This window comes from Tasmannia lanceolata, unplaced genomic scaffold (assembly GCF_043159265.1).
Source record: "Tasmannia lanceolata isolate RefF3 unplaced genomic scaffold, GAP_Taslan_0.1 ptg000003l, whole genome shotgun sequence".
Classification (NCBI taxonomy): domain Eukaryota; kingdom Viridiplantae; phylum Streptophyta; class Magnoliopsida; order Canellales; family Winteraceae; genus Tasmannia; species Tasmannia lanceolata.
Genome location: NW_027518680.1, coordinates 15,786,324 through 15,799,861, shown reverse-complemented (window position 1 = coordinate 15,799,861; position 13,538 = coordinate 15,786,324).

Sequence of the window (13,538 nt, the reverse complement as noted above, 5' to 3'; positions counted from 1 at the left end):
TAGTGATGTTTATGTCTTCTCTATTTTCAGCCAAGAAGAATAATGGGGTGCTACCCATCCAAAGATCAACCCAAAAAGAGATGGATCCATTTCCAACAATCCATCTCGAATTTTGAATCCAAGTAGCTCGAACAGATAAGATTTCTTTCCACATTTTTGAACAACCATGAGTTGGTTGAATTAAATTCAAGTGATGTTTTCTGCAGTATATCGATCTAATAAGGGAGCTCCATAACGAGTTGTTAGCGTGAAGGTGGTGAAGAGACTTTAATTTGAATGCTGAGCTTAGTTCCGAAAGGGATTTAGTTGCCAGGCCGCCCTCAACTTTGGGCTTGGATATGTGACTCCATGATACCTAGTGCATTTTGGCTCCTTGATCACTGCTGCCCCACCAAAAACTGGACAACAAGTTCTCTATTCTCTTTAGGACCGCTTTGGGAGGACACATTGCTGATAATGTGTGAATAGGAGTGCTTGACAGGACATGATTGATGAGAACTAATCTCCCAGCTTGGAAAAATAGTTTACCTTTCCAGCCCTGAAGCTGGATTTCACACGCCCTACATAGAGAGGTACTCCCAAGTAAGTGATTGGTGGAATTTTATTAGTGAATCCAGTTGTGCTAGTGATAATTTTTCTTCTAGATGGGGAGGTCTTCTCAGAAACAGCAAAGCAACTCTTTGATTTGTTAACTAGTTGGCCTGATGCTTGCTCATATCTACCGAGGAAGGACATGACTTGCTTGAGGCTATTTTTACTCCCATTTGAAAAAAATTATGGTGTCGTCCGCGAGCAAGCAGTGGGTGATCGGGATGCTGCCTTTGCTCCTTTGAAAATATGTTGCTCGGCCTTCTCTAAAAACAGAGGAGAGCCCTCTGCTTAGAACTTCCTCTGCTAGAATAAATAGGCATGGTGACAGGGGGTCTCCTTGTCTCAATCCTCGCGAAGATCTAAAGAATCCATTGGGCTCACCATTCAGGATGACTGAGAACCAGCAACTTTGGGTAGCCTCCTCGATAAGCTTTCTCCATTGGTTAGAGAATCCAAACCTTTCTAACACATCTTGCATGAATTTCCAGTTGAGTCTGTCAAATGCTTTGGCCATATCTATTTTTAGCATCACATTGCTTCCTCTTACTTTTTTCTTCAACCCTGTCATCATTTCTTGAGCGATTGCTATGTTGTCCGAAATGAACCTGCCTTTGACAAAAGCTTCGTGTTCTAGGGAGATTAGATTTGGCAATACTTTTGCAAGTCTTGATACAATAACTTTAGAGAAAATCTTATAACAAAAGTTACAAAGGCTGATGGGTCTGAAGTCTGAAAAATCTTTTGGGTTTTCCAACTTTGGGATCAATGAAATGAATGTAGATGAGTAGTGTTTAGATAATTTACCTCCCGCCAGGAAGGCTTTGGAAGCAGCCACTAGATCAGATTTGATAGTGTCCCAGCAAGTGGAATAAAAGAGCCCACTGAACCCATCGGGTCCAGGAAAGCTTTCCTGAGGCATTCTGAAAGTGGCGACTTTGATTTCCTCCTCTGAGGGAGGGGCCAGTAACATTTGGTTGTCCTCGGTATAGACCATCTGTGGACCCCGATCCTGAGAGAGAGGTGGGGGACGAGCCCCCAGCGGCCTCTAGGATCATCCACGTGTGAAGGAGAGCTCTACCGAGGAACTCTCGAAACGGATGCCACCCTCATAGCATAGCACGAGTGGCGATATAAAAGAGATACCTCTCGATTCGGGAACAAGTCCGGATTCGAAACGTACCTAAATAAACTCAGAGTCGCCATCCATGGTATACGGCCATGGATCCTCAAACAAAATATGCTCCGTATACCATGGATAACCAGAGATATGTATGGGTCCGTGTCTGATTACGAATGGAGAAGGTCTGAGAGCACCCCCAATTCGTCCGAGTGCAAGCACTTGGTCTCTTATGCCATTTATCATTAAATTTAAAGAGTTTCGGGCGAAAATCATATGAAATAGGAACAATTCTCAGGAATCGTCTACCTAAGCATGCATTTCCTGAGGATAAAGAAATAAGCATACACAAAATAAAATGAAAAAAATGTGTCACCTAAGCAAAGCTAGGTTATGAGTGACATGCCTAATGGGTGTCTAAGTTCTGGTGGACATACATATGCAAGCTACAACTAAAGGTATAGTATCAGTACAAGAAAGTAAGAAAACACATCAAAACATAAAACCCAAATCAATCCTATATATGACAGGACAAGACAAATCCTAACTCTAATGCGACTTGACTCGGACCAAGATGGCCGTCCATCCCAGCTGCTCTACGTATCCCGGCCTCGGGAAGAATCAGAGTCAACGTAGTTCGATGACCTATTCTAACTACGATGCCTAACCAACTAGAACCGCTATCCTAAACTCGATCCACTAGACTCGACTGATTTTTAAAGCTTTTTACACAATTGCTTAAATTTATGTGAATTGTAAGTTTTAGGACTCTCTATATGCCCTAACTAATGCAAGTTGATTAACCTTAAACTAATGCAGGTGGGCCCTACATCCTATGTATAACTAGGCTGTGCATCCTAAAGAAAACCATGGGCTGGCTATATGCTTCCTAGTCTAGCCATCGGTTCGACTAAATGTCTAACCGATCGACTCGAGGCCTCCTAACTCTATGGACACTCACACGACAGGACACACCATATCAATACAAACAAGATAGACTCCTAACTCTAAAACAAACCAAACGGCTAGGACAGACTCCTAACTCTAGGGGAAGATCTCTTTGAAAAAGGTTTTGAAGAAGTTTTTGCATTTTTGGAAGGTTTGACAAATTTATTTTTAAAGGTTTGGCTGGACTTGGGATGTGGATCCCAAGCTGCACTACGTACCTCGTGGAAGAGGATCAAGCCAACGTAGTTCGAAATGCGAACTCTCCTAATTACCACTAAAAAGCTTAACACTCCAAATGATTTAAAGAATTTGATATTTTTTAAAGTTTTCATATGTTTTGAATTTTAAGATATTTCAAATGTTTTTGTTTTGAATTTTAAGATGTTTTCGCTCTTTTGGTCAAAGACCCAAAGAGAACACACAAAAGTAACAAACTAGGGCAAAACCCTAAAGCTAAGGGGAAACCCCGAACAAGCAAACTAGTGTCAAAGACACTTGAACTAAACCTCAAACAAGTAACTGAAATCTAAATTAAAAGAGAAAGGATAAGATCTCTAACAAATCAAACTCGAATAAGACTACGTCAGTCTCTAAGGATAAACCTCTAAACCAAGCGACACTAAAAAAGGATTACAAATTGAGGTACAAGTAGGGTAGGTTCTATAAATGAGACACTGTATGCCTCCTATGGGTATCTCTCTAAACGAGACAAGGCTTGTCTCCTATGGGGCTCCAGTAATGAGGCATGACGTGCCTCCTATACACAAAGGATGTAGACAAAGGATCAACGAGACTGGGCAAGTCTCCTAAACAAGAGAGGGCTCCAAGTATCCCGATCATCGCCCTTGTAATGAGGGAAAAACTCTATCTAAAGGTATTTGAAAGACTTAGAAAGTCTACCAAATAAAGAGGAAAGCATTACTTAGACTGAGCAAGTCTCCTAAGGATGGGCTTGGGCTAGCGCCTTTATCGCCCTTTTTCTTATGACGACAAGGGAATCTAATACTTAAAATGATATCTAAAAAGACTTAGAAAGTCTCCTAAATGAAAGAGAGAAACTCTATTAGGACTAAGCGAGTCCCCTTAAGATGGGATTTAAGAAAATCTATATACAACCACACAATCATGATCAAGATGATGAAACTCTAAATATAAACATCCTTATGATAAAATAAACCTATAATAAGGACAAATGGACCTTTGACACTTTAACCTAAAAACATGAAAATTATATATATATATTCACTAAACAAATTAATGCATATATCATTACTTAAAATAATACTGTTAAGAATAGTACAGATGACTCATCAACATTCTGCTCAAACATATGAGGCAATATTTCCAACAATATTTATCATTTTCCCTTCCGCAAGATATTATGAGTATTCTGAAAATAACACCCCTAACTATTTCTAAATCACATTTTGTCAGACCATACATAAAGTTATAAGTAATTTCAATGTGAAATTAATATTTATGAGCATTACTGTAACAAAGCATGCAAATATTTGAATAAAAGCATAAGTATTTTTGAAACCAAGAAAATTTATCAATGAGTTAAGAATTTTTGTATTAATGGGAGTCCAACTACAATTGAAAATACAGTCCAAATGCCTTTTACTCATGGTCAGAACTTCAAATGTTATTCCATTTTATCACAACTAAATGAAGAATTCTTATAAGCCCAAACAGTTCAATTCACAGGCATATGACTACAACTTTCTTAAATGAATGACCTTTTAAAATTTTAAGAGACAAAAGGCGTAACCTAGATTAAATTTGAACAACCAAGTATCAAGCATGTCTGAGTTATATGGAATTTAATGACAAGATGCAATATAGAGACAAGTGATTGATCCAGTGTAAAATGAATTATCATTCAAGCACATAAGCAGCACTATTATCTAGTGTCATGGATAAAATTCATTGTACACAATCAAATTTAGTCAAATCTTATCCGTGTTCAATCTCTGTTTTTTTTTTTTTTTTAGAATACAATAAACCTGTTTGCTATTATTTTTTTACACACGTAAAAACATTGGTGAAAATTTAAAAGAAAATATGAAAAGCTCAAAGCATTGATTATCTCAACACATACTTTCCACAATTTCAGTTTCAAAGGAATATGATAATTAGATGAATAATAGAGAATTATATAAACAAAAATGAGATGCCACAAAGCAATTTTCGTACCTCTAAAGAAACAGAATAATAGACTATGGAAATTTCTTCTCCATTTTTAATCAAAGCTATGCTTTAAAGCTCAATAATTCCACATTAAAAATTTCACACACACTTAACAAAACTAAGAAAAGAACATAAGTATAGCTCAAACAAATACAGACTCAAAAATTGTTGAGATGTATATATATATATATATATATATATGCATATGATTCTAAAGCCTAAAACTGGCAGATATACCGAAGCAGACCAATGCCTCATAAGCATACACACATTACTCATACATATCATATAACCAAAGACAAGAAATACAGATAATGTTACATGGAATTCATCATTCGATTTAAAATATAACACACTTTTATAGAATACATTATTTATATAATGATCTATCTCTAAAACAATCTACTTACAGCCTACTAACATATGCATAAACAGGACTTGAATATAAAATCAACACGGCAATTAAACCTAACCACTTTACACTCTAAAATGAACAATTTCTACTGTTCTAGAAATGAAACAGATGTGAGACTGAGTCTGTACAGCTGCTGTCCTTTATTATTATTATTTTTATGGATAAAACAACCATTACAATTCCTAAGTGTACTTCCAATTCAACAGCAGGAACACAAAATAAAGTAAACCAATACCATTTGCAAACCTCATTAATAACTATGTCATACTTTATTTAACTATTCAACATAATTATGGTAACACTATCGGCTTATCAACATTCGAGACAAGGTTCAAATGTGTCCATAATAACTATCATATCCATATATAGGCTATTTACACCCATATTAATACAATTCAGGTCAATAGAATATAATAACAATTTAAGAAGGAAAATATTGGGAAGAAAACATAGGTCTAAAGTGACCTTTGTCAAATTTTCATAAAAGCCCTGTCAAAATTCCTTGATGGAGTAACTAGAGATTGGACAAATTGATGATGGAAGAAAGTAAGAAAAGAAACATAAGTGGCAAAGAAACATGAGTAGAATCAATGGATGACCCACCTAGTTTTGGGAAAACCTAAAATATATCTGACAATGGGTGAAAATAAAAATAAAATGAAGATATGAAGGCAAAATAAATATATTACATGGCGTAGATTAACAAAAAAAAATCATTGAGAAAGGTTAAAATTGAGCACAACAGGCATAAGGTATTTACTTAACAAACATAAAAATAGTCTTCTTATCTATCATTTTCTTTTAAAGTATCACAGAGATTGCCAAATTCTAACAACTACCACAAAAGAAAATTCTTGTAAACCAAATAAAGAGATAACAACCACAATGTTTTGATACCTCTACTAATGCAATCTTCTTCTTACATATGAATGTTTGTCAAAACATTATCTACATCCCTTAAAATGCTATTATATACCAATTAAGATAGAAAGATGAGCTGTACATATTAGAATGAAATGAGGGCTGCTATGGACTTAATTGCGGACTTGTATTGTGTAAAAACAGGGCTAAACTATGGATTAAACTATACCAAAACAGGGGCTGAACCATTGAACTAGACTATGGACAGAATCGTGCCTCAAACAAAGGCAGACACAAGGGTTGATACAAACAGGGGCTGCTAATATCATAGTGAATAAATGGTTGCCAAAATCACAGCTACAAGAGGGCTTGGTGGAACTGGGGAAGACAAAGGACTGAAGATGGTAAAGATAGGGTGTATGGACAAATGGACATTCTAAAGAGTCCATGGAATGCGAGTGGTCATTTCAATAATGGGATTATATCTTGCCTATAATCTGCTAGATATTTGGATACCTTAATTGATACAGTATGAGCTCCAATAAGACTAGAACAAAGTATATCTGAACATACACATATTGGATAAAAAAAAATAACCAAGATATCCATGACCAAAATATTTATATACACCTTACAAGGGAAACACACCAACAATCAACCCCTGTTTTCAGCAAATACTAAATACTTCAGGGTGAGTAATATTTAAATAATAAAGGGTTTCAACACTGTTTTTAACAATCTTGTTCATCTGAAATATATATAAAAAAAAATTACCCGAAGCAATATAACTCTCCATCTAAAAAAAAATGAATTGTGCATGCCACATATCAATGGAACTGTCCATTTTTAGGAAACTAAAGATGAAAAAGAGTTTAATGACTCTATTTATAAAAAAAAAACTCGATCAATAGTAGCTGTTCTATCAGAAATATGGTTCATAATTGAGATTTTTTTTTCTATACATATAAAACAAATTCTGGACCTCAAAACACTAATGCACTCAGCCTAACACCGGATCACAAATAAATATAAGATAAAGTTTACATGCACAACCAAGTTATAATTTTCTAAAATTCCTAAAGTGTAAACATCTCTTCGAAATTCTCACACAGAATCAAACTAAAAACCATACTTGCTAAAGTTAAACCCCTCATTAGTATATAATAAGTCTAAACTATAATCCAAAAGTTTTAAATCACCCTCACTAATACACATAACAGAACGGACCATTGGAATACTTTCGTGTATTATTCTTTATGATACAAACATTTAGCAGGTATACGCCAACAGGCTCTTAAATGACTTTCAATGGCATATACTATTTGACAAACTAATCCACTGATCAGCCAATAATCAAGCTCTATCGACCCTAAACATGTTAAAATAATCAACGATTCATATAGATTTTCACAATGTTATGAATCCAAATTCTATAAAGCTACACATGCTACACGAGACAAAAGATCAGGAATGACAACTTAAACTTCACCAGCAATAGTTATTACCTTACTTCTTTTTTTCTTTTTTTTTACCATAAGATTACAGATTTTTTTTTGTAACAGCAACAATACATGAGGTAAAACTAAACTTAAAAGAAAATGTGATGAATAAAATTGAATATTAGAAAGTAGAGCGATACAAATACTTTAATCAAACATTTTTCAACATTTATCTAGATAAAACTAAGGCAACCAGAAAGAGTATCAAGTTATTTCTCCTTGTTTCCTTTCTAAAAAAAACTAAAAGAAATTCCTTCTGACTGCTAAAATTAAACAAGTGTATATATATATATATATATATATATATATATATATATATATATATATATAATGATCTGCAATTTAAGCAAAACACACAAAGCATTCGTTGATTTTAGCTCAGCTGATTAGATGAACATGATCTATAAAAAAATCCAAATCAAACAGAGCGTTATCTACATTCATTTTTATAGTTCTCTACTAAGACAAATAATAAAGAAAATCGTCTAAAAAATTAGGGAAACTAGGAACAATTTACAAAACCTACACTTCAAGCTCTCATTATTATTAAAAATAACAAGTAAAACATTAGAGTCCGTCAAATAAATAAATAAATAAATAATTAGAGATATGAATCAAATGTAAACAGCATCATATTATGAGAAATTGAACAAAATACAAAACATCTTATTTCAGAAATGAAGATCCATACCTTATACTATATTTCCTTAATCTCCTGCTGAGTCTTTAATCTCAATTCGTTCTTTTTTTCTCTCCACAGATCAGGTTTATCTTTGAATAAACGACTTAAAACAATAGCTCTAAAGATTTTACTATAGATCTAAAGTCTGAGGATCTTGACAGCTTGAATCTAAGGTTCTAGCAAAGAAATTCATGAATCTAAGGGTTCAGACTTTGAATCTAAGATCTGATGATAAGATCTAGGGTTTCATGAAAGAAAGCTATGAAACCTAGGGTTTGAATCCAAGATCTGATGATCAGATGCAAGAAAATGTCAGTTTGGACATGGCCGAAGCTTGTCGGAGCTCAGCAAGTACGACCGGAGAAGACAAAGTGCTAGGGTTTGTGCAAAGGAAAAGGAAGAACAGTGAGAAATAAGGAAGATGATAAGAAGAGTGGTGTTCAGAGTTTGATCGGAGCTCCGGTGAGCTTGCCGAGGAAAACGATCGGAAAAAATGAGGGATTTGGGGAGAAAATTTCTCTCTGGATTTTCTTCTCTCGATTTTCTACGAAAAAAAATGAATAATCCTTTTTCTTTCGTTGATTTTTTCTTATATACTTATATACAGTTGTTGATATCGGCACCCTTATAATTGATAAACACACAGAAATTGATAGGCACGCCAATATTCGATGGGCGAGCGAATCAAACACCGCCCGGACGGGATCATGCACCCCCTATGTACGAAACTGATACCTTTATCTCTTTTTCCCCCATGGACACCCCCTTCTTTGATTAATTCAATCCCCCTATATACCTATATTCAGACACTTTCGAAGCTCGTTCGCTAGGCAAACGCGCTCGGATTTCGATGAAATTTTGCAGGGACCTTGCTAGGACCTTAACCTACCTTGGAGTGAAATTTGGAGTTTTCAAACATTGGTTTCGTTAGGTTTTGCTCAAACATGAGAGGTTTAGGGTACGGTCAAAATGAGGTGTCTACACCATCATGGGGATGTGATTAAGCAATTCTTGATTCTGCCTTGAACCTTCTTTTGATAGGGCCTTTTCAAAGTGTTTTCTTACTAGCTCTTTGATTTTGCATTTGTCTGTAATCCATCCTCCCGACTGTCTGATTTTGGTGATTCCTACTCCCCTTCCTTCTTTGGTGTTGCATTGAAGCATGAAAAAATTTGGTATTTTGATCACCCTCTTTGAGCCATTTCTCCTTTGATTTTTGTCTCAAGAAGATTTCCTCGTGGAGAATAGCTTCATTCAAGTTTGATCTAGCCCTGCTTAGAGCCTCAATATTTTCTTGGCTTGGATTGCCTTGGTGAGCAACTTCTGCTTTCAGGACCTCATCCTCTTGGCTTTTGATGTTTTGAAAAACATTGCCAAATATCTCCTTGTTCCAGGTTTTTAGGACTCTTTTGGTATTTTTCAGTTTTACGAATAGTGCCTCCAGTGGGTTTCCATCCACTTGGATAGACCAAGCCTCGACTACAATTGCTTGGAATTGGGGGTGCCTAGTCACATAGGCTCTCTTCCATCAGGTTTTATTTATTATTTTAAACATTTTCTTCAGTCATATATATAGTCTCAAATGTGCAAATATGCTAACTTTGAGGGTGGAAAGTTATCTTGGTTACAAGATCAAATGTCTGAGAACCTCTTGTTTGGGGCGGCAGACAACTTCCCAATATATGGGATGTTAAGATAGCTTCAGTTGGTGCCCGTTTCACAAGAAGTTCTTAAAAATTTGCTCGATAGCATCAATCGCACCAGCTGGGAGATTAAAGGCAGTGGACCAATAGATTTGAAAAGCATTCAACAGAGCGTTAATCGATCAATTCCATAGGAGGCTTCCCCCAATCACTATCGAGCTTCTATCGAAGAACCTACTCATACACAGTGTATGCAAGGATACATATTATTAATAAACGGGATTTGTTAGGATCCATCGCAAAAAAGCATTCTGTGGAACGTCTGTTGCATGAGAGAGCAGCCACCTCATGAGTAATGACAAAACCTGTTGGAAGAGAGCCTATGTGACTGCTCTCTCATGCAACAGAGGTTCTGCGAAATGCCTTTTGCGATGGACCCTAGCAAATCCCTAGTATAACATATATAGAAGAGGAAAAAAAGCATCGCTTAGGGTTTAGATAAAACAATATTGAGAAGATCTATAGACCTAGTTTCAGAGTTTAGATAAATAAATATTTAGAAGAGAATGAAAACTGATCCTAATTTTAGGAATTAGATAAAAAATAATAATTTAGAAGAGAAAGAAAAATAATCTTAAGGCCCTGTCTGGATTGCAGGAAGTTTTTGGGAAAGTTTGGAAAGGAAAAATATTTCTAAAATTTCCTACTTTTTTTTTACACACGAACAAGTATAACTTGAACCAACCCTATTCAATATTTACTCAGAGGAACCTTCTATTTATGAAAGGAAAAAATTCCAAAGAAAAAATTATCTATCAAAAAAGTTTTTCTTGCAATCCAAACATGGCATTTGGATAAAAAAAAATATTTAGAACAGAGTCAGAACCTAGTTTTAGGGGTTATATTAAAACATATGGAATTTGCTAGGGGTGGTTGGTCTGACATGCGACAGATGAGCCGCAAAATGCCTTTTGCGATGGACGGTAGCAATTCCCAAAAAATATTTAGATAAGAATGGAAACCTAGTTTTAGGGTTTACATAAAAAAAATATCTAACAAAACATTTAGAAGAGAATGTAACCTAGTTTTAGAGTTTAGATAGCTGATTGGTTTAATGTATTAACTAACAGTAACATAAAATATTATATTATGTAAAGAGAAAAACGAAGAATAGTATGGTGGGAAGTAGGAATAAAGGAGGATTAGAAAAGCCCTAGAAAGAGGGAGATGAACAGAGCATGCTTGGTGCGAAAAGGACAACAACACTCTGTATATTCCTTCGAGAAAGAGAATGTGGGCCCAAAAAGGCGCGCACGAGCAGTAACGTAAAGACATCCTACTTTTCTTTTCTTTTCTTTTTATTCCTCTTTGCCCGACCTCTTATCAAAATGATTTCATACTCTTTCTACGCACACTCGACACTCTCACTACTTGCACGACCCTTTCAAACGAAATGCCCTTAATTTTCTTGGAATTTCATAATCACCCTAGGAATTGTAGATATAAAATTACCCATCTATACTTCCTTTGATAATGACACTCCCATCCATGGTTTTAAATTTTGGTTTCCGTCTCAATTTCGGCCGAAATCCAGTGATAGAAAAAAAAAAAAAAAAAGTAAAATTTTAATTATATCCAATATTTCAGATGAAATTACCGAAATTTGGCTAACCCGAAATGTAGACCGACATTTCGATCGGAATTCCGAAATTTAAAACCATGCTCCCATCTACATCTTTTTTTGGGAAATGATATCAGCATAGCCATGTTTTTATAACTGCACAACATAGCTTGTCTTTTCTTTTTTAATCGGCTTGTGCGAGTTTTTGTGAAAACTGTAATAACTTTTGACAGCTCTTTAAATGATGATAAAAGACAAGATGACTTGGTGCAATTATTAAAATATTAAAACATGGTTGTGCTTATATCATCTCACCCTTTTTATTGGACGTCGACAGCTTTCTAGCAATCCTATAAACAATCCCGAAGGTGTAAATCAAAAGAGGGTGATTATTAAGATAAGGGTGTGCAGATAGGAATTCCTTTCTTCTTTTATTTTACACTTCTCTAATCCGGAACGAGATCTGCACAACCGTATTTTGATAATGGCACCACTCGCTTTGTTCTGCAATGTTTTACTTGGCTTTTCACGACTGTTACAATACTCGGGATGTTATCATGCAGTCAGAAAAAACATTCTATTTTACCATTGTCCATTCCATGTATAAAGCCGTAAACTCTACTTCTAGTTCCTAAAATGCCCTTTTAGCCGATTGTCATCGAAACAACTTGAAACTCGACACTTTATAAGAGGGAAATGTTACCGGCACAACCAAGTTTTGATATTTGCACTAAGACATGTTATCTTTCATTTCCCTTCATTAAATCTCATTTTTTATTAAAATGGTGGAATTTTATTAAGGGAAGAAGGGAATTGCTAGGGACCATCGCAGAAAACATTTCGCAGGCCGGCTGTTGCATGAAAGAGCAGCCACCTCAGATGAATTAAATGAATAAGACAAAATCTGTTGAAACGCCCGACTCTCCTTAGAGATGCACGCTTCATTAGCTAGAGCGTCTGCCACAAAATTTCCTTCTCTGAATTGCTGCCTACATACCGGAGACAGAATTTCCATGAGAGAAAGGATTTTTGGCCAACATTAGAAGATGAACCACAGATGGCTACCTTTCTTAGATGTGAGATCCATAAGAACCTTACTATCCGATTCAATCCTTCGGTTGAAAATGTTAAGAGCTTTACAATGCCATCCAACATCGCCCTTGTTTCAGCCACCATGTTTTTTGTCCTCCAATAAAAAAAAGAGAATGCCGAGACCATTTTCCCATTCGAATCTCGAATCACTCCTCCGCCATCTCCAGGGTGTTGGAGGTTCAATCCTAGCTTACTTATCAAAAAAAGAAAGAAAGAAAGAAAGAAAGCCCACAACCTTGAAGGTCATGGAAGCAAAAGAGTACAGACAAAGGAAAAAGTACAAGAGCAACAATAGTTAAGGGGGTAAGAAATCTAAGATCTCTAGCGATGGGTAATCCGCTCCATCATGACCAAGCCGAACTGCCTCTCCATTAGTCGACCTGCGAACATGATGAGTTGCCTCTCCATTAGTCGATCTCCAAACATGATGAAAACACTGAGTGGTCTTCAAGATGTACTAATATAAAATCTCATTTACAACCAGTTATTCACACTTATATTAACTACAACTAACTCCCCAACATTCCACATCCTAAGAGGGGAAGAGAGAGATTTGGAGCCGGAGAAAAAAAAAAGAGTTTTCATTAATTTTGAAACAAATAAAGATCATAACCAAAAATGATATCTAGGGAACCAAAAATACAAATATTTGCATTTCACATAAGATGGATTGTTGAAAGGGAAATGATATCTGCGCTGCAGTGTTTTGATATTTCCGCACAAGTTTCTTGTCTCTTAGTATTTAAAGGGCTTGTGTGAGCTTTTTGGGAACTGTAATAATATTTTGACAGCTCTTTAAATACTTTAAGACAAGAAACTTGAGCGAAAATATCAAAACATTGCAATGCTCATATCATTTCCCTTGTTCAAATAGATATA